General features: G+C 42.6%; 1 protein-coding gene across 1 annotated transcript in view; it reads right to left on the bottom strand.

Annotated features, from left to right (window-relative positions):
- esyt2a (extended synaptotagmin-like protein 2a) overlaps positions 1-23,331 on the bottom strand; it is a 148,792-nt gene that overhangs the window by 54,957 nt on the left and 70,504 nt on the right. The window lies entirely within an intron of this gene.

Below are 23,331 nucleotides of genomic sequence, written 5' to 3'. Positions count from 1 at the left end.
AAGTAAAGCACATGCTTAGTTCTTATTGAAGTCAGGAGTCATCTTAAGACCTGTCAAAGTAAAGCACATGCTTAGTTCTTATTGAAGTCAGGAGTCATCCTAAGACCTGTCAAAGTAAAGCACATGCTTAGTTCTTATTGAAGTCAGGAGTCATCTTAAGACCTGTCAAAGTAAAGCACATGCTTAGTTCTTATTGAAGTCAGGAGTCATCTTAAGACCTGTCAAAGTAAAGCACATGCTTAGTTCTTATTGAAGTCAGGAGTCATCTTAAGACCTTTGCTCACAAGACGGCTTTGTTTTTGAGAAGAGAATCAACTTTGGTATCCATCAGCAATCAATTTCTGTTTGCTGTTTGCTTTTGAACTGTGGAGTGGATGATGTCACGCAGCTGTTGCAAATTCGTGCTTGTTTCTTCAGAAATACATGTTGTGATTTGGGCTGACGTGCATTATGTGAGAAAGAAAGACAATTAGCAACATTTATTAACCATTTAAGTTGGGCCAGGATGTTTTTCTTTGGTTCGCGCTGATGTCAAAGGGGTTGTCAGGTAGAACTTGAACTTTTATTCAAAATGGGATATTCCAGTCAGTGTTGTCTCGCTCCTTGCAATCCTCCCAGCAGAATGCCTCATTAGACACCAGAAGCTCTCACAAACTTCTTCAGTGTATCAACAACTACTAATTGTTTCGACGGATTAGATTGAGCCCCCTCACAGCCCGCGACTGACTGCAACATGTAAGCCGTACAGAAAGGCACATGTTGACTGTGTTCTTTGTGCATGAAATGGTCACTTTCTCTCCCTCTCTCTCTGTCTGTATGTATGTATGTATGGTCACTTTCTCTCCCTCTCTCTCTTTTTCCCTGTCTGTATGGAGGAACATACTTTTTTTTACCTTTATTTTAGGGGGACTCTGAGTCAGACTGACAGCGCCCTGTTCACATTCACACACACATTCATACATGGAAGCTGACCAGTACAACCACAGTCTGATCTGCTGGCCACTGATCAGCTCCACTGGAGCAGTTGGGGTTAAGGGCCTTGCTCAAGGGCACCTCAGTGGTGGTAACGAGGGAGGGGCAAGCACTGCCAAGACTGAACAGATTCTGACAATATGCCTTATGCCTTATGTTGGTTTGGAACTTGTATAATCATAATGACCATTCTGCCTCTTTTAACACTGACACATAGCGCTCATTGTTTGTGTAGCTGTCTTTCTGATTGTGATTTAGTTTTTAGCTTGTGGTTTTCCATTAGTATGTACATGTTCACACACACACACACATGCAAATATATAAACACCTCATCTTTCTCTCTCTCTCTCTCTCACACCCCCACACCCCCCCCCCCCCCCCACACACACACACACACACACACACACACACAAACACACACACGCACACGCACACACACTATGGGGTCCTATCGACGTCACTATTCACTGACACATGCGCAGCAACGTGTGTGTGCCTGCGTGACTTAACATAGTCAATCTTGTCACGCGTGCACACGTACGCGCACTATGATGTGCGCAAACTACATCACGCGTAACAACAAGCTGCGTAGCACAGCTACTTCCAGCGTGTACACGTGTGACCAGTGTTGGAGAAATTTCGTTACGCGTTCACACACACACACGTTGGTAGTTTCGAGTGTTACGCAACCGGAAGTGTATGTGCAGCGCGCACAACACTGAACACATGAACGCGTCGCGTACTTCTCTTCTGTTTTATTCTATCTCTTTCTATGTTACATTTTCATCCAGTAGATGGTGCCAGTGACCAAACCAACCAGTTGATCAAGCATGTCGCTTCGAGGAGCTGTCCTGAAAGAGAGCAGCGTCACAATCACATAGCCTGCTATAATGTTTTTTTTTTTTTTTTTCCATAATACAAACAGGACATGACAAAGACGATAGAAAAGGGGGGGGGGGGAACCCACAGATTCCGAAACACCACCATTCCGACACCCCCCCACTCAGAAACACCCCCATTCCGAAACCCCCCCACTCCGAAACCCCCCCACTCCGAAATTGATTTTCAAGTCCATATTTCTCAGAGTTTCCTGCATTCCTGCAGCTTGAAATAAACGTTTCAACTCGTTTTTTTATGTCACTTCATATAATTTCGCTATAGCAGCAAACACGAGCCTGCTGCATTCAGATACAGGAATGTGATTGTGAACGTTGGATACATCCTAAAATCAGCTGTGGATCACAGACATTGGTGAGAAATAGCCTTTATTTAGATGTCGGCTGCCACGGACTCCCAGGGGCACAAGTTAACATGTCTTAAGACCAGAGAGGCTAAAAGTCTATGACTGGGCCTAGAGACACCCAGGCCAGCCACCATACCCAGGCTAAGAGCCCCTTTGCCAGCCCCAGACACCCAGGGAAGCCACCCCCACCTCCAGGCTGCCAACAAACTGAAAAATCAAAACAAGTTAGGAGAGCACCGCCCACAGTGTAGCCTACTACTGTACATATCCCATTCTCCGACTCAGTCAGTGGTAGGCTATATCCTGAGTTTCTGAAGTGTTGCAACTACTGTATATTGATGCAATGCCATGTGTATTTAACTTAAATTGCCATAATCTTGAGATTGATCATTCACAGATGATCTTGTACAACCAAATGCAAACGCGGGCCGTGCATTGTGCAATATGAAGACATTTGGATTCAGGTGTGTCCAAACGCATCCGCCGCCCGTGCATACAGCATAAATTATTCTTATTGCCGTTATTAAGGAGAGGAGTTGATTTGCCACTTAAGGAATGGTAAGTAGGCTATGATCACATGTGGTCTCAAACACCAAGTGCTTTCGTAGGCTATACTTACATTTTTCTTCCATAAAAGCAAATATTATTCCCATGTTGCAAAGTGAGCTATAGGTCTATATGAGGAATTCTAGCCATTCAATAGAGGCCTATATCAAAATTGTGCTGACGGGCAGATACAGGCTTTCATCTTGCTGCGCACCTGTGTGGAGCTGCCTGCCGACTCCATATCCAAGTGTGTCTCCAACTTGCAATGCACAATCCTAGCCTGTGTAATATGAATAGGCCTCTGCTCCTCAATTCTTAATCAATTTATTTTGTTGCCTATAGCCTAATTTCCGGATTGCCGCCGCGTTAAATTCGGCTGTGTCAACCACGCTTATAACCAGCAGATCAAAACGCGACAATGCTCACTGCAGGCCAAGCGCATGGCTTGTTGAGATGAGTGCACTGCCGACAAACCTTTCTCAGATGATACTGTTAATATGTCAACACAGAAGTTAAAATAAAGTGTTGGAATATTTGTAATAAAATCAGAACAAACTAATTTTCGTTTTTAAATCAAGTTGTGTGTTGTTTCTGCAATGTCAGGCTATTTGATGCAGACATCACGGCATTTTGAAATAATGGACATCTCGTTAACAATGGCTATATTTCTCTTAACACGTTAACTGCCAACGACGTACTGATACGTCAAGCAGAATCCAACCGTTAACTGCCAGCGACGTATGGATACGTCAAAAAAATCGTTTTTTTTTTTTTGACGGTGGATCGTTGATCTGGCCCTTTTGCATCTTCTATTATACTGTTAGAGCCGCCGGGCGTGTGCAATCCATTCCGCCGACCCACTGAGTGGCGACGGTGCTCAGACTATTGAGTGTTGTTTGGCCAGAAACGCACGCATTCCAGCTGAGCTCAACCGAGGACCCAGAAGCGAACGAGCCTCATTCTCATACTGTAGGCGAAAACCTTTCACACGGGCGCACGGCGGTGGGGGCTTCCAAAGGTGGACTGGGTGGAAAGCACACTTTGAAGCGCGCAGCATAAGCCTAGAGTCACACAAGGCTTCGTCAAAGCTCTCAACCGAAAATCCAAGAACGGATTAAGCCACATCCACGCTCGCCGACGAGGGGCCGCCAGAGAGAGAGGCTGCTGCTCACTGCTCAGACAGGCAGGAGAGACTGGCTTGTGACTGACAAACACGGAGACACGCCCACGGAGGGAGGAGTTCGGGGTGCGGGTGCTGCTATGGAGGAAATTACTGTTCAGAACTATATTGTTTATGTCTGATGTCTCACTGATGCCAAAAATAAATGGTTAAAGTGACTGTTTGATATTGAATTTCACAAAACTGCGATTATCTCAGCTTTTTGTCTCAGACGCTGAAACCATGCTGTACTCAACGGCTAATATCTACATAACTACTAACTCTACAAACTAACTCTTTTAGACAGAGAAAGCACACATTCTATTAGTACTTTTGTGAACTTTGTGTTGACAAACTCCAAGCAGAAAATTATCCTTGGCTCTTGTAAAATGAGCCAGAATCCTCAAAAAAACCCTCTGGCAAAAGCTACCTACAGTAAAAAAAAAAAGGCTGGCAGTGAATGTGTTAAACATAAAATAGGCTAAATAAGGCACACACAAAAACTAACCTACCTTTTTTATTTATAGCTGCCAGCCATATTTACAGTAGGCTATATGATTATCGGTAGGCCTATAGCCTATTTAAAATTCATATTTGAAAGGTTGAATCCTCCATCGTTTCAGGGGGCACGGGTCAGACAGCCATGTCTACATTAGCTTACCTATTTGATGGGTCGGCACTTTGTTATGTATGTTCATATTACGCATGGGTTTTCACTGCTTTTTCGCGCATTGCAAGTTGGAGAGACACTTGGATTTGAGTCGGCAGGTAGCTGCACGTGAGCCAGCAAGCATTGTTCATTTTAAATTAGTTTTAATTCGATTTTGGGCCTTGATTATGCCACTCTATAGGCCCGCATATCAATTGATGAAAGGAGTGCCGGCAAGTGTTAGCCTATAAACTATAACTCCTTTGATGTCCAACACGCAGTGCACAGCGAGATGAAAGCCTGCATCTGCCCATCACCAGCACAATTTTGATATATAGGCCTATTGAAATGCTAGAATTAAATGTTCACACATCTCCATCTATTAAATTAGCGAATATTATTTTGTGATGTGTAGGCTAGCCTATAGGCTACGTGATGAATGAATGAATTTGCAATTAGGAAGTGCAGATGCACAGTGCGCCTCTCGTCACCTCACAACAACATGGGAATAACATTTGCTTTTATGGAAGAAAAAGGTAAGAAATAGCGTATTGTGTTAGTTAGCCTCAATCTCGAGATTATGGCAATTTAAACGAATTAAATCCATCAAGAATTGAAGAGAGGAATTGGAAACATGCGGATGTTGGCTGCCAATCTATATGCACCATGCAGTCGCAATATGATTATTTATTTATTTATTTTCAGAGTGTTTATTCTAATTAATTTCATCTGATAATATGTATAGGCCTAAAACTGTAGGAAATTCATTGTGTTTATAGGTGTTGCCCCCATGCACGTGAGTCTAATTTATTATAGAGTTAATATAATGTAGGCTATAGTCTACTTAACTTTTCAATAAAAATAAAAATAAATAGCTTAAACATATGCCTTATGTTATTTAGCCTAGCTGTTTTCAGGGGAGCTGTGTGGACAAAGGGAAGGATTATAGATAGAACACTTCAATTAACATATTCTGCCTGTTTTCTGGAAAACGACCTAGTGAAGACTTTCCACTCTGCTGGGCCTAACTGGTGGATATCTGGAAGTCCTATTCCTCCACTGCTTCGCGGCTGTATTAATTTTTTATAGCTGATCCTTGGTTTTTTGTCCCTCCATAGGAGGGATACAGGGTGTGTCATAATCATAATCAGTTTATGAACGAAAAAAGGGCTCGCAACACAATTTCAGCAGCAGAGAGAGACAGACGGCAGACGGCAGCGGCGCAGCCGCGCACAGCGCACTGAGTGGAAGAGGAGCTGTCCTGCTGCTGAAAGGAGCAGCGTCACAATCACATAGCCTGCTATGAACCAGAGAAAGCACTTATAACCTAAGAGGAATCTGCATGTTCACAACTACAACAACAAAAACCAGAACAAATGCAATGCAAAGGTGTATAACAGTTAAAGGAGTTAAATTATGGAATGGACTAGAAAATGAAATAAAAATGTATAAAACAATCAACAAATTTAAAAAAATGTTAAAAAATCAGATTATTAACAAATATAAAACTCAAGATTGATATTTATATTATATTACATTATTATATTTAAACATATTATTACATTCATAGATATATAGAAATTTAGTTTGTGTATTTGACACTTTGTAAGTACAATTCATGTGTATATAGAATACCTGTATTTTGCTTAGTACTCATTATTATTGTTATTATCATTACTATCAATATTATCAATATTATATATCAAGAAAAAATAATAATAATAATAATAAAAAAAAAAAAAAAAAAAAAAAAAAAAATGTAAAAAGGGTAGGCGCTATAAGCGTTTGCTTCAGCCTACTCCTTTTTCGGTCAGATCTTTTCAGGCTTGTATACACCCAACCAGCAATCACTGTTTGTTCTCTTATTTTGTTTTCTTGCTTTTCTTTAATCACAACTGTATTGAGCTGTACTTGTGAAATTGACCGAAATAAACTAAACTAAACTAAACTAAACTATAATGTTTATTAATGTTCCAGATGTATTTTATTTTATTGACAGTATTTCATTGTTAATATGAGCTGCTGATTGTAACTCATCAATTTCCCCTCAGGCCACGCGCCGTGTCGCTGGCTGCAACAGGCATCCCCTGGCCGCACCGCTGCTGCCTGTGATTTTGAAGGCCCAATTCGAAGGCCCAATTGGGCCGAAACTGTCTCAATAAATGTCCGCCACGGGAGCTATCAAGAAATTGTGTTGCGTGCCCTTTTTTCATTCATAAACTGATTATTCTGAGTTCAGTAATTCTCATTATCAGTTTATTGTGTGCATGACAGTAAACACACTCATTCTAGATCTATTCTTTGATCACACTGCACACAAAACCACGCAATTCATAAACAGATCATTTTAATCATGGCTCAGAAATGTTCAGGCAATAATACTTCAGGAAAATAGATACTAATCATTAACTAATGACTACCTACTCATTAACTATGATTAACTAGTGATTGACTAATGCCAAATTTTTCATTAGCTACTCATTAACTGGCTATTAGTTAATGGTTAGTTTACTAGTAACTACTATAGTATTTGTGTACGTTATTGTAAAGTGTTACCATATAATAGGCTATAGCTACAAAACACAAAATAAAAAACCAGGCGATCTTTCAGCATGTAGCATAACGTTTTTTAAATGGCCTCTGAAATGTTTAGGCAATAAAACAAATAAATAAATAAATAAAATAAAAATATAGCCTATGAATGAGGAATCAAGTTAACAAAAACAGAGAGCAGCAGGCTTTTATAATAGGCTACAAAATAAAAAATAACAACTTCACATGTTGCTGTTAAGGAACAGCAGAGCATTAACACTTGCAGCAGCTCATATTAACAATGAAATACTGTCAATAAAATAAAATACATCTGGAACATTAATAAACATTATAGCAGGCTATGTGATTGTGACGCTGCTCTGTTTCAGAAGCAGGACAGCTCCTCGAAGCGACGCGTGATTTCTAACCCCACATAGCACCTGGGGTTTTTCATCTTTTAAAATAAAGATGTTTAAAAAACTTTTGCTTGTTACATTTTCAGTGCTGTACCTTTTCTCTGGGTAAGAATTGAGCTTGAAATTAACGATATGATACATTATATATATGAGCTATGAACGTGAACACAACACCGTTTATATTATTGCATGTTTTTGTAGATTGTGTACATTGTGTAGAATTATTATGCTTATTATTATTACTATGCTAAGGAAGGTAGGTGACCATAATTAATTTCAATGTCCGCTCTCAATGTCCGCTCTCGAAATCGCTGTCGTTCTCAAGAGCTATTCAGTTGGTTCATGAAATCGCTGGGCTGCGTGCCCTCCAGTGCTGCTCCTGGCCAATCCCGGCGCCACAGGGCGTGGTTATTGCTTATCCTATGTGGGGTTAGAAATCACGCCTAAGCGACATGCTTGATCAACTGGTTGGTTTGGTCACTGGCACCATCTACTGGATGAAAATGTAACATAGAAAGAGATAGAATAACACAGAACAGAACTACACGACGCGTTCATGTGTTCAGTGTTGTGCACGATGCAGATACACTTCCGGTTGCGTAACACTCAAAACTGCGAACGGGTGTGTGCGTGAACGTCTAACGAAATTTCTCCAACACTGGTCACACGTGTACATGCTGGAAGTAGCTGTGCTACGCAGCTTGTTGTTACGCGTGATGTAGTTTGCGCACATCATAGTCCGCGTGCATGTGCCCGCGTGACAAAATTGTTCTATTATCTTCATGCGTGCGCTTACGCGCTCTGGCTGCGCAACCCGCGTACATCATTCTTACGCGTAATGATGTACGCTGTAAGTAGCTGTGCTACGCAGCTTGTCGTTACGCGTGATGTAGTTTGCGCACATCATAGTGCGCGTACGTGTGCACGCGTGACAAGATTGACTATGTTAAGTCATGCAGGCACACACACGTTGCTGCGCATGTGTCAGTGAATAGTGAGACGTATGGACCTCCATACACACACACACACACACCCCCACCCCCACACACACATACACAGTTAACCCTGACAGAAGAGGATCATGGATGCAGTCGGGCTGATGGAGTTAGCCTGCGTACGCACAGGAACGATTTTCTGAAATGATTTGATTACTGACGCTGGGAGGGAAAGACCACACAGTTCATTACATCCACATCCAACTCTGTTACAAAGACAGCAGCACTGCAAAAACTAACGTGTGTGTGTATGTTTACTGCACTGGCATTTCATTTTAGCAGTTTCAACAATGACACTTTTCCCCAGGAGAATAGGGTTGCACGGTATACCGGTACTACAGCAGTACCGCGATACCCTGGCATTAAAAAGGATACTATACCACGTTAATTTAGTAGCGGTACTTTTAAAAATGACATGAGTTGCGTTGCATCCATGTGCCACCGTCTGTTTCTCCACCGGAGTCTGTGTGCTGCAGCTTTGTCTCTGTCTGTTTCAACTCCCTGTGGGCGTGCCAAGTCCGCCCTCCCCTGTCTCACTGACACTCCACTCTCCACTCCTCTGTTCAGCCGACATGCAGTGTTGCCAACTTGGCAACTTTGTCGATATATTTAGCTACTTTTCAGACCCACGTGGCGACTTTATTTCTCAAAGGCGACTAGCGACAAATCTGGCGACTTTTTCTGACCATGGGAAGCAACGTTAATGTGTTGAATCTCTACGGATTTTGCCTGTAAATTGTGTGCGGGGTGCTGCTGCAGCGGGTGCTGCTGGCTTTTCCTCCCTCCCTCTCTCTCTCTCCTTCTCTCTGCCTGTCTGACAAAGCTGTCCGTCTGTAAAACGATGTTTACACAGGCAAAAGGGAGACAACACGTCCTCTTGACTTGCCAAAGCATCTCTCCAACAGACGATCCGACTAGTACAAAGTGTGACAGTTTATTGAATGTGATAACGTCAAGTCAAGCGAGTGTGATTTATTTTGTGACAAGCAAACTTTTTTCAGCGTCGTTTGACGAGGCAATTAAAGGCAATGCGTTCATGAGCGCCTAACCTCTGCCAAGGAGGTAGGCTATTGAGTCATGACGGTGTTTAAGAGTGATATGAGGTTGCAAACTGTATAACGTTAACTGTTAAAGAAATCACATACACTAAGTATAAGGGACATCAAATTACTGCATATTACCATGTAAAAGCTTTAATAACACTGAGAATTATTTATTTATTTAGAATAATCCATGATTAATGTTATAATAATTGTCAAAAACTCACCTACATGTATGAACAAAAGAAAACACTTGACACCACATACCACATTATTGTGAAAAATAATAAACATACATGACATTAACTGTAAATCTGGCACTTAATGATGAAGCTCAAACTCAGGATTATACTAAAGTACACTGAACAGAAATTATTCTATTCTGCGCTCTACTGAACACATTTCCTCATTTTCTATTTAGTCAAATGAGATGCCAGCAGAATCAGTTGAGGCAGCCTTCCCCAGCTATCTTTGAACACCACATAAAGTATGATGAAGACTCAAAACATGAATTTTAACTTCCATGTTCTTCTGTCATCCATTATTACACGACTTTTCCTGTTGTTTTAGCATTTTGCCGTGGTATCGAGATATTTAAGCAGGTATCGGTATCGAAGTCATAATTTTGGTATCATGACAACCCTACAGGAGAATATAACACATTTACTTAATCTGAGGTTTTATGAGAATCTAGTCATCAGCATCTATCAAGTGAAATCAATTGAAGCAACAAGAGTATTTGCGAGTGCCTTGAGATAATTTGATAAAAATATCATGAGCTGATAGGTCTGAAAACCAGATAAAATCTGAACAATTTGCCATTTTCTGTAGTGAGCGTATTCATCGCCAGGGAAAAAAAAGTTATTCTTTAATATGTATACTACAAATTAACGAATGACAATTTGTCCCTTCGAAGGCAAACTACAACTTACTGACATGGAATAGAGAGGAAACAGGGACAACTAAGTTCATGACATCCACTTTAACTGAGTTACAAAGAAGCAGCTGTTTCACTCAGAGGGGAAAAAAACTGGTAGGTTGGTCGATACATGTATTTCCTAATAATGTTACCAAGATGTCCCAGTAACCTGTTTCATATGCATGGGAGCAAGCCGGGCATTTTAATTGGGATTCTCACAGGATTCTCAGGCGAGGTGAGTTTGACCTGGTTTTTCTAATCCAGATACGTGCGTCGACACAAAACCAGGCTACTGGAGTAACCGGGTTAAGAAACAAATGTAAACACAGCCAGCGAATCCAGGAAAACTGTAAAAGGGCAACGTTTGGCACTGCATTCATTGGTATTAAGAGCTGCAATTATTAGTCAATAATTAGTTGTCATCTATTAAATTATTCACCAACTATTTTGATAATCAATTAATGTTTTGTTTTTTAAAAAGAAAGTGAAAAGTCTCTGATTCCAGTTTCTTACAGACCTAGCACTAAAATGATTTGCCTTGCCTCCGAGGTACGTCCAAGGCGCCGGCGCACCACGGGCGAAGGAGCACAACGTGCCGTCAACAATGGCACCCAACCAGCAGGGGGCGCTCAGAATTGAGGTACCAGAGAGATAAGGCAAAGAAATGTAGTGCTAGGTCTGTAAATGTGAATATTTTCTGATTTCTTTACTCCTCTATGACAGTAAACTTAATATCTTTGGGTTGTGGACAAAACAAGACATTTTTAGGCTTTTCAGGCATTTTATAGACCAAAACACTAATCGATTAATCAAGAAAATAATCGTCTAATAACTGTCAATGAAAAGAATCGTTAGTTGGAGCCCTAATTGGTATTCAGATTCAGAACAAGCTAACTAACCCGTTAAAGAAGGACACCAGACTGAAGAATTATCCATATCAACAACAATCCCAAACATACATGAAATAGACAGCGATCAGGCTACAATATTAAAGCTATTACACGCTCCAATACATCAGGAGAGTCCTTTTCTAGGGCCATATGATTTCAGTAAAACGGGAAAAAGCGGATGGAATCATATAATTTAGTAATAAAAATAGAATCAACATTAAAACGTGATATTGCAGAATTTTCCATAATTTGGCTGAAATTGATCAAAAGTAGGCCTATTTATCTAAATCAAAAGTACACCTAATTATTGTAGTCACCTATGAGTTCATAATTGTGAAATAGGCCTACAGAAATAATTCTGTTTTCGATTGGGGTGTTTTGAGAGGGGGGGTGGGTCTTGCGTGGAACCCTTACGTCACCTCACAACTTGGTTTTCACTTTTAGAAACATGTTGAAGATGCTGTCTGAGAGAGACAAGTCATCAAGAAAACAACAAATGTCCATCCTACCCGCCAAATAAAAATGAAAATGAAAAAAAAAAATTTTGAAAAAAAAAACCTGAATTTGGAAAGAATAAAATGGATTTCATATGCCCCTATCATGTTCAAACTCGTCCACATAACGCAGAGAAGAGGGCATGCTGCACGTCTCAAATGGAACATCATGGCATCAAATCCACACTTAATGAAAGACAAGAAGCACATAGCTGTGATTCAGCTCATATTCATGACCTTTCATGAAAAGAAACTCTCGATCTGAATAAAGGTTAATTTCTGTAATTGAATCAGGCTATCTCTAACGATGCTGGAGAAAACATGGAGGTTTGAATCAGGCTATATCTAACGATGCTGGGGGAAAACATGGAGGTTTGAATCAGGCTATATCTAACGATGCTGGGGTAAAACATGGAGGTTTGAATCAGGCTATCTGTAACGATGCTGGAGAAAACATGGAGGTTTGAATCAGGCTATCTGTAACGATGCTGTGGGAAAACATGGAGGTTTGAATCAGGCTATCTCTAACGATGCTGGGGTAAAACATGGAGGTTTGAATCAGGCTATCTCTAACGATGCTGGAGAAAACATGGAGGTTTGAATCAGGCTATCTGTAACGATGCTGGGGAAAACATGGAGGTTTGAATCAGGCTATCTCTAACGATGCTGGAGGAAAACATGGAGGTTTGAATCAGGCTATCTGTAATGATGCTGGAGGAAAACATGGAGGTTTGAATCAGGCTATCTCTAACGATGCTGGGGTAAAACATGGAGGTTTGAATCAGGCTATCTAACGATGCTGGGGTAAAACATGGAGGTTTGAATCAAGCTATCTCTAACGATGCTGGGGTAAAACATGGAGGTTTGAATCAGGCTATCTAACGATGCTGGGGTAAAACATGGAGGTTTGAATCAAGCTATCTCTAACGATGCTGGGGTAAAACATGGAGGTTTGAATCAGGCTATCTCTAACGATGCTGGGGGAAAACATGGAGGTTTGAATCAGGCTATCTCTAACGATGCTGGGGAAAACATGGAGGTTTGAATCAAGCTATCTCTAACGATGCTGGAGAAAACATGGAGGTTTGAATCAGGCTATCTCTAACGATGCTGGGGAGAAACATGGAGGTTTGAATCAGGCTATCTCTAACGATGCTGGGGAGAAACATGGAGGTTTGAATCAGGCTATCTCTAACGATGCTGGGGAGAAACATGGAGGTTTGAATCAGGCTATCTCTAACGATGCTGGGGTAAAACATGGAGGTTTGAATCAGGCTATCTCTAACGATGCTGGGGAGAAACATGGAGGTTTGAATCAGGCTATCTCTAACGATGCTGGAGAAAACATGGAGGTTTGAATCAGGCTATCTCTAATGATGCTGGAGAAAACATGGAGGTTTGAATCAGGCTATCTCTAACGATGCTGGGGAGAAACATGGAGGTTTGAATCAGGCTATCTCTAACGATGCTGGGGTAAAACATGGAGGTTTGAATCAGGCTATCTCTAACGATGCTGGGGGAAAACATGGAGGTTTGAATCAGGCTATCTCTAACGATGCTGGGGTAAAACATGGAGGTTTGAATCAGGCTATCTGTAACAATGCTGGGTAAAACATGGAGGTTTGAATCAGGCTATCTGTAACAATGCTGGGTAAAACATGGAGGTTTGAATCAGGCTATCTGTAATGATGCTGGGGAGAAACATGGAGGTTTGAATCAGGCTATCTCTAACGATGCTGGAGAAAACATGGAGGTTTGAATCAGGCTATCTCTAATGATGCTGGAGAAAACATGGAGGTTTGAATCAGGCTATCTCTAATGATGCTGGAGAAAACATGGAGGTTTGAATCAGGCTATCTCTAACGATGCTGGAGAAAACATGGAGGTTTGAATCAGGCTATCTAACGATGCTGGGGAGAAACATGGAGGTTTGAATCAGGCTATCTCTAATGATGCTGGAGAAAACATGGAGGTTTGAATCAGGCTATCTCTAACGATGCTGGAGAAAACATGGAGGTTTGAATCAGGCTATCTCTAACGATGCTGGGGTAAAACATGGAGGTTTGAAGCAGGCTATCTCTAACGATGCTGGGGTAAAACATGGAGGTTTGAATCAGGCTATCTCTAACGATGCTGGGGTAAAACATGGAGGTTTGAAGCAGGCTATCTCTAACGATGCTGGGAGAAAACATGGAGGTTTGAATCAGGCTATCTCTAACGATGCTGGGAGAAAACATGGAGGTTTGAATCAGGCTATCTCTAACGATGCTGGGAGAAAACATGGAGGTTTGAATCAGGCTATCTCTAACGATGCTGGAGGAAAACATGGAGGTTTGAATCAGGCTATCTCTAACGATGCTGGAGAAAACATGGAGGTTTGAATCAGGCTATCTCTAACGATGCTGGGGGAAAACATGGAGGTTTGAATCAGGCTATCTCGAACGATGCTGGGGGAAAACATGGAGGTTTGAATCAGGCTATCTCGACTCTCTAACGATGCTGGAGAAAACATGGAGGTTTGAATCAGGCTATCTCTAACGATGCTGGAGAAAACATGGAGGTTTGTGTAATGGTAAATTATTGATCAAGTGTGTATTGATTGATTAATTATTAATTATGGCCCTTCTAAGATGTATTTTGTGAACTGTGTTTTTCAGCAATGCAGAAGATGTAAGTTTCTGTGAGAACATATGTCTTGTTTTGGGAAGTGTCTATGGGAATAGAGTTTCCTGTGAGAACCTGTGTCTTGTTGTGACTATAGACTGGATTTGTTATGTATTCCAGTGAACATCAGATTAGCTACATGGATGAATGGAAAGAACTGCCCCTCCACGGTGGGAGGGCGGGTACCTGAGTTTCAGTATATGATGTGAAGTAAACAATAATGCGGGGCTTTTGCATTGTCAAATGTAGACAAGAGGAGACCTCCGTGCACGGAGACATGATTGTGGAAATAAAGAAAACCTCCTATGAACATTTAAAACGGATATTTCATTATTGATGAATCGGCAGAGCATTGCAGTTGGATTTTTCCTCTACATTTGAATCAGGCTATCTCTAACGATGCTGGGGGAAAACATGGAGGTTTGAATCAGGCTATCTCGACTCTCTAACGATGCTGGAGAAAACATGGAGGTTTGAATCAGGCTATCTCGACTCTCTAACGATGCTGGGGGAAAACATGGAGGTTTGAATCAGGCTATATCTAACGATGCTGGGGTAAAACATGGAGGTTTGAATCAGGCTATCTCTAACGATGCTGGGGGAAAACATGGAGGTTTGAATCAGGCTATCTCTAACGATGCTGGAGGAAAACATGGAGGTTTGAATCAGGCTATCTCTAACGATGCTGGAGAAAACATGGAGGTTTGAATCAGGCTATCTCTAACGATGCTGGGGGAAAACATGGAGGTTTGAATCAGGCTATCTCGACTCTCTAACGATGCTGGAGAAAACATGGAGGTTTGAATCAGGCTATCTCGACTCTCTAACGATGCTGGGGGAAAACATGGAGGTTTGAAGCAGGCTATATCTAACGATGCTGGGGAGAAACATGGAGGTTTGAATCAGGCTATCTCGACTCTCTAACGATGCTGGGAGAAAACATGGAGGTTTGAATCAAGCTATCTCTAACGATGCTGGGGAGAAACATGGAGGTTTGAATCAGGCTATCTCGACTCTCTAACGATGCTGGGGTAAAACATGGAGGTTTGAATCAGGCTATCTGTAATGATGCTGGAGAAAACATGGAGGTTTGAATCAGGCTATCTCTAACGATGCTGGAGAAAACATGGAGGTTTGAATCAGGCTATCTCTAACGATGCTGGGGTAAAACATGGAGGTTTGAAGCAGGCTATCTCTAACGATGCTGGGGTAAAACATGGAGGTTTGAATCAGGCTATCTCTAACGATGCTGGGGAGAAACATGGAGGTTTGCACGCTATGAAATGGGGAGTAATGAAGACAAGCTAGTGTCGGAGACCGAGAGTTGTTTAGCGTGCATCCATAACCGCCCGGCACAGTAAACTAATAAAAGTCCAGCAGGGAATGAATGCAAACAGACAAAGACATGTTCTCATAAATTGGAGAAATCTGATGTGAGGGAATGTGATTATGATCTGAGTGCATACCGTACATCTGAGTCTGTTTAACACAAACCGCTGGTTTCATCCTGTTTACTTGCACACAGTCACCGGTAGCCAGAAATGACCATATTTGGATGAGAAGAGCCACCACTTTCTCATCTATTTGACTCTAAATGGGACCATCATTTCCAAAATGAACATGATGCTGTGTTGAAGAAGAATTTAAACTAGAGATTGAGACATAAACTCATTAGGAAAGTGTTTACTGAGTTCATAAAGCAAGTGAGAGCTACAGTAGTGTCATTTTCCGCTTGCCTTCTATACAATCTGACTTATTTTTGCAGCCATAGACGGTATAAACACGAGGTGTATAAAAACACCTCGGTACAGTACCTTACAGTACGTTACAGTACGTTACAGTACGTTACAGTACGTTACAGTACGTTACAGTACGTTACAGTACGTTACAGTATGTTACAGTACGTTACAGTACGTTACAGTACGTTACAGTACGTTACAGTATGTTACAGTATGTTACAGTATGTTACAGTATGTTACAGTACGTTACAGTACGTTACAGTACGTTACAGTACGTTACAGTACGTTACAGTACGTTACAGTATGTTACAGTATGTTACAGTATGTTACAGTACGTTACAGTACGTTACAGTATGTTACAGTACGTTACAGTATGTTACGGCATACTGGGGCATACTGGGGACGGCTTTAGCTCAGGAGGTAGAGCGGGTCGGCCAATGACGCAAGGGTTGGCGGTTCGATCCCCGCTCCCTCCCAGCTGCTGTCGTTGTGTCCTTGGGCAAGACACTTAACCCCAAATTGCTCCCGATGGTGTGTAGGCACCCTGCGTGGCAGCCTGCCGCCATTGGTGTATGAATGGGTGAATGTAGACTATCTACTCATTGTAAAGCGCTTTGGATAAAAGCGCTATATAAATGCAGACCATTGACCATTGACCATTACAGTACGTTACAGTACGTTACAGTACGTTACAGTACGTTACAGTATGTTACAGTACATTACAGTACGTTATCTTTACAACCATCTACCAAAAGTACCAAGCAGGCCTGCATTGCATTATTGCACAATCCAAATCTTCCTCAAAATTGGCCATTTTCAGTGTGTAGCAACTATAGCTTGTTAGCTAGCGCTGTTGTTGTTTCACAGCGGCAGAGGCATTTGAGAGCGACACGCAGGGAGCGGAAAGGGATTTCCCTGAAGTCGCTCAGCCTCAGACTGAAATGGTCGGCACCAATGGCAGAGCTTATCCCCGCAGCCTGCTTCCAGTGAGTCAGACTAGCCTGTATAAAGCTAGAGCGGTTTGCAAGACTGCCCTCTGCCTGTGGCTGAGCAGGGTTACCATTATGTAGAGGCCAGGAAGGATGTTCCTAACAGGAAGAACTTCTCACTCCCAGTTTATGATCCTAAAGGCTTAATTATACACTACGTTAAAGACGGAGATGGAGACGGACAGAGCCTTCTGTCTGTACTCAGCGTTCATTTTGTGCCTATTTCTGTCTGTCATCTGAAAGCTTGCGGATACGCATGAAACGGAGCAGAACCACACACACACTCACGCATTTGACTCTCTACTGCCCCCTGCTGATGTATTGCTTAACATGACATCAACGTGAAAGACGCATGGAAGTATGTGGGCAGTGATTTATTTTCGGATGCAAATAGAGTATAATTGGGCCTCAACAGGACAAACCGCTCACTCCCAGTTTACTGGCATCAAAACCCGAGAGGCCGAGTTTGATGAAAAGAGTGAAAGCAGTTAGATGTTTGCATGCCTCAGGAAGCAGTTTACTCAGAGCCAGATTAACACCCCCAGGGGCCCCGGGGCACTGAAGCTCCCAGGGGCCCCCCTACCCATCGTCCGGATGTTTTGATGTTTTTTCGCCATATTTAGAGGAATATCTCATTTTAAATTAACACATTGACTGCCAGCCCTTTTTTCAATGCTGTAGGTAGCTTCTGCCAGGCCGTTTTTTGAGGATTCTGGCTCATTTTAAAAGAGCCGAGGATTCTTTTCTGCTTGGAGTTTGTGAACACAAAGTTCACAAAAGTACTAATAGAATGTGTGCTTTCTCTGTCTAAAAGAGTTAGTTTGTAGAGTTAGTAGTTATGTAGATATTAGCCGTTGAGTACAGCATGGTTTCAGCTGTCTGAGAGTGGAAGCTGAGATAATCGCAGTTTTGTGAAATTCAATCAAACAGGCAGAACAGTCACTTTAACCATTTATTTTTGTCATCAGTGAGAGATCAGACATCCAAACAATATAGTTCCGAACGCCCTCTCCTTCAACTCCTCCCTCCGTGGGCGTGTCTAGTGGCTTTCAGCCTGCGTTTGTCACAAGCTCGCTGCAGCCTCGCTCCCTGGCAGCGAGTTTGAGCAGCCTCCCTCCCTGGCAGCGAGTGTATGAGAATGAGGCTCGTTCGTTTCTGGGTTTTCGGAATGCGTGCGATTCTGGCCTTTCTGCGGGCGTTTCAAAGTGTGTTTTACCCATAATATATTATGCAAATTTGCAATCCCCCGTGTGCTGCTGCTGGCGCGGCCCGAGAGCGGCGAGTCTGGTGACTGATGACTGTAAAATCGGCAAGCCATTTCCTTGTGAATGGAGGAAGCACCCGCCTGAGGCGGCTGCTTTTGGTTGACTTTCTCTCTGTCGGGAGGGCACCGTCGCCACCTAGCTGGTCGGTAAAATAGATTATACACATTCTCTTCCTCCAATTCTGCTATAGGAGACGTAAAAGGGGTTGATCGATGTCCCACCGTCAAAAAAAAATTTTTTTTATGTAAGCCGAGATATCTCGTCCTTGGCACTTAACGGTTGGATCATGTAAGCCGAGATATCTCGTCCATGGCACTCAACGTGTTAACATTAGTATTATACTGTTATGTTATTATTCCGTTTCTGAGATTCAGTTTCTCACTCACTCATAGGCGATTCTAGGCTTTGCAAAGAGGTAGCACCAGCAGGATAAAGATATTAGTGTGGCTGGGGGGTTTCTAGGGGGGGCTGTGCCCCACCCCCCTGGACAAAGAAATTTTGTACATTTTAAAGTAAAATGCATGAATCTGAGAGCAAAAGGAAGAGGCTAATCTTCACATTAATATCCTCTTCACTGTGCTGTGGCTTTACAATGATGAAAAAATAATTGACATTACATTTCCAATACAAAACAGCAGAGGGTGCCGCAGCACCACAAGCACCCCCACTTCCCGCGCCCCTGGTCACCACTTGCCCACAGGCATCCAATGAGACTAAATCATCAGACTTAATCTTCTTGGAAACACATTTTATTTTGTCCTGATTGGTCTTAGATTTGTGTCATAGTTCTGTGGAGCCCAACATGAGCCCGACCCAAAAAAAAAAAAAAAAAAAATCCGGCCTTGAGTTTACTATGAGAGTATGCCAGGCATCTGAACTGGGAGTATGACTTTAAACAGATATGATTCTTCTTAGATGTGTCGACCCAAAAGCAGATTACATGAGTAACCGGATTAAGAACAGAACATTTGTGTGCATGTAAACGTAGCAACAGGACAGCCTTGTCTGACTGGACTCCAATGTTGGGTTGGGGGATTTGGCTCTCAATGGGAAAACAGTGGCCCTCCTGTTGTAGCGGTATAGCCTAACATATTATAATTTTAATATGATTTAGAAACACTGAGCACCCGCTGTAAATAGAGAGCCAAAGTGAACGTCACTTCCTGCTTTTCTCCCTGTACCAGCGTGTGAAAAATATGAATGGTGAACGGAGAGATACGTTACCTTTTTGATCCCGTATGAATTGTGCCACGGGGTTCAATTATGTCAATTTAAAAGATAACTATGCAAGTCAAGAAAGTCGCAGTTTGTCCTGAAACTGAAACGTAAGGTTATATTATATTTATTATACGTCACTTACGCGACTGGTTGTGCGCATAGTCTTTCTGTTTTATAACTTATAGTGCCACAGTTTTACCACAAACTGAGACTTTCTCGACTTGCAGAGTTCTCTTTTACATTGACAAACATGACGTGTGTTTTACTCCCGTGGCACAATTCAAACGGGATCAAAAAGGTAACGTATCGCTCCGTTCACCATTCATATTTTTCACACGCTGCTACAGGGAGAAAAGCAGGAAGTGACGTTCACTTTGGCTCTCTATAATTAAGCTCCCTCAGCCATAATTGTCTGCAGCCGCTACTGGTCGTCAAGGTTACCAATTGTGGACCAAACAGGGGATGGTGTGATGATGTCAGAGAGAGAAAGATAGACAGACAGAAAGAGTGAGAGAGAGAGAGAGAGAGTGAGTGAGTGTGTGTGTGTGTGTGTGTGTGTGTGTGTGTGTGCGTGTGCGTGCGCATGCGTGCGTGTGTGCGTGTGTGTGTGTTTGCATGCGTCTGTCTGGAATACAGATTGAGCACAAAGCTGAAAAAGGTTGTAAAATATAAAAGAGGCTTAAAATGTCAAAGGCTATATAACACATGCTGGTGATTGAAGGCTGCGGTCGGTGAGTTTGTGTCTTTGAACGCTCTTCTATTCTCATGTTGATGCGGCTGAAATGACCCCGACATTAGTCTCAAGAGAAGTGCTTCAACTGCTGTCTTAAGTAACTCTTGGCTGATTGATCGATACCAGAATCCTTTTACTCCCTGTAGCGGCATGGCCCCCAGAAATCCAGTAGTGTGGGCGGAGCTGTAGTATCTCCAGGGTCACAGGCAGACACACACACACACACACACACACACACACACACACACACACACACACACACACACACACACACACACACACACACACACACACACACACACAGATCATGCAGACTATGATGTATTTATTGCTATTTTAATGACAGGAAAGGTTCTGCTGAGGCCCGTCTGACTCAGCACCATGTGAGCCTGTTGCATCAGCAGCACACTCACAAGTTCAAAGTTTCATTATAATGTGCCTATAATGGCTTAGCTGGGAAAATAATACAGCTACTGTACTGTTCTGTACTGTACTGTACTGTTCTGTTCTGTTCTGTACTGTACTGTTCTGTACAACTCTCCCCAGATCGGCAGAGGGGGCGGAGCAACGACCAGTACAGCAGGGGGGGGATTGGCCAAGTACAATTAGGGAGGAAGGGGGGGGGGGGGGGGGGGCGATGCTCCCTTTCCTGACGGAGTCGTATCAACGCCTGAATCTGTCAGATAAAACATGTGGAGGCAACAGGAAGGAAGACGCAGCCGGCGGGGAGGAATGGACTGATAAACAGAGGCGGGGATTGGCCGGTTAATAGGCATGTGACATGGCGCCCACTGTTCTGCTGGACCAACCAGCACTGCAGTATCTCCCACAGGGTTCACACAAGGTGCTTGAAGTGCTTGGATTTGGAGGGAGAAATGAAGTTCTGGAGTAGCTTGAAAATAGCCCTTTTTTAGAGAAAGCGATGGGGGTTTGGAGCCCTCAGCGTTGTCATTTGTGATGTTTGTTCATTTGATTAATATTGGCCGTAGTCTTTGGATAATGTGCAAGTCTGTGATAGTCAGCATTTCACTCTCATCGCGCTCCTGTGAACCTCTCAGTTTGGAGCTGGATGTACCTGTTTGGCTACATTTAGCACCGCTCAAACTCACTATTTAAATGAACATTCGATGAATCTATCCATTATGACTCTCCCATGTTGTCATATTCAAATATTCTATTCATTTATTATATATTATATTATCATTACTGTTGTTTGTGTTGGTGCAGGGTTGAAGATGATTGTTTTGTTTTCTCAAGGCTTTAGAGAGAAGATGCTCTTGATGTATCAGGGACCATTTGTACCTCCTATGTAAAGACCTGGGGCAGTAAGGGGCCTCAGAGGTCTTGGTTGCTGCCGAGACCCAGTGAGAGGACGGGGTCAAAAGGTCAAGGTACTCGGGATGTCGATCGATAACCGTTTAACCGATAATCGACCGGTTCAACATTAACCGATTAATACTAACAGTTAAACGGTTAAAAAAATGTTGCATGTGCCCTTCAACACATGCTATGCCATGTGGGTGGGCGACGCAAATGCAAGTAAAAATGTCACCGGTTGCATCAGTGGGGGAGTGCCTCATAATCATGTTGTTGTTTCCCTGCATAGTGCATTAGTGCATTGATCATTGTGGTTGATATTAAAACATTACTTTTTCTTCACTGTCTCACTCTCTCTCCCTCGCTCTCTGCACGTTCATCATGTACACGCACGCATACGCACACACTGAATGATGAAACAGTAGTTTTTACCGTGTTCCAAAGATGCAGACATGAAGCGTCTAATTGACGATTGAAAAGTATCAATTAACGTTACTCGTTACTGTCCAGAACAATTTGCCATTTCACAACGAGAGACAGATTGTTTTGAAACTTTTGAAGCCCACCCGTTATTTTAAACAGGCGAAAGTGCACCAAGAGCGTTCTGATGTGCGTCAAACTGCCTTGACGCCCGTACTTGGAACCTGTTTCCATTTTGGAGTGTCTACATGAGACCCCGCCCTCTCTCTCTCTCTCTCCACGCAGCGACTTTCATCCCCGCCGTCATGTGCTCCGCAAACAAATCTCATGGCACTTTAAAAATAGCAAGCATGTAAAATATAACGCTACACTACACTAGGGATGCAGCGGTATGAGTTTTTGACGGTATGATAACCTTGGACAAAAATACCACGGTTTCACAGTATCGCTGTATTGCGGAGCTTTATGTGCGGACCACCTGTGTTTTTACAATAGCCGAAATATTCCCATACAGCCGACGTCGTCTTTTTAGATGGGGGGAAGTTCAGGGGGGGTCCTTGCGTTCTCCTGCTTCAGCCATTATCACACACACGGTTGTAAACACAGTCAGGGACAGCTCCTCTCTACTGTGCTCTAGTCTAGGTAGGCATGCAGTCAGGGGGAGGGGCCACGTAAGCTGCACTCTGCAAGCGACCTGGGCACTTTGTTTTGGGGAAACAGCTGATACCGTGGGGAAGGTATGACGGCAAATTTGAGTGGTTTTGATATCATGACTTTTTCAAACTATAGCAAGACTGTCTGAGTGAGAATCCTCTTCTAAACACATCGGCTACTAATATATATTTCCCTGCATCTCATGATGAGATTAGATGAGATTAAAGTTTGGACAGCCTGCTTCATTTTTTCATCCCCCCGCAGCACTGCATGATGGACAGGTAGGATGATTAATTACAGCCTCTGGCTGACAGCGACGCAAAACTACGTTATAACAACATTTTATTCATCGGTCATTGTGCCTGCCTAGTGCCTACATATAAATTAGTGGCCTTTTCCCCAAAATACTGATGGTTCTGTGCTGTGGGTATGTAGCCCATCTGATGCCTGCGTTTGGGGCAAACACTGACAGCTGCG

Source organism: Poromitra crassiceps, assembly GCF_964638095.1.
Source record: "Poromitra crassiceps genome assembly, chromosome: 17".
Classification (NCBI taxonomy): domain Eukaryota; kingdom Metazoa; phylum Chordata; class Actinopteri; order Beryciformes; family Melamphaidae; genus Poromitra; species Poromitra crassiceps.
Note: the sequence above shows the minus strand (reverse complement) of the source record. Positions and strands in the feature narration are given on the sequence as shown.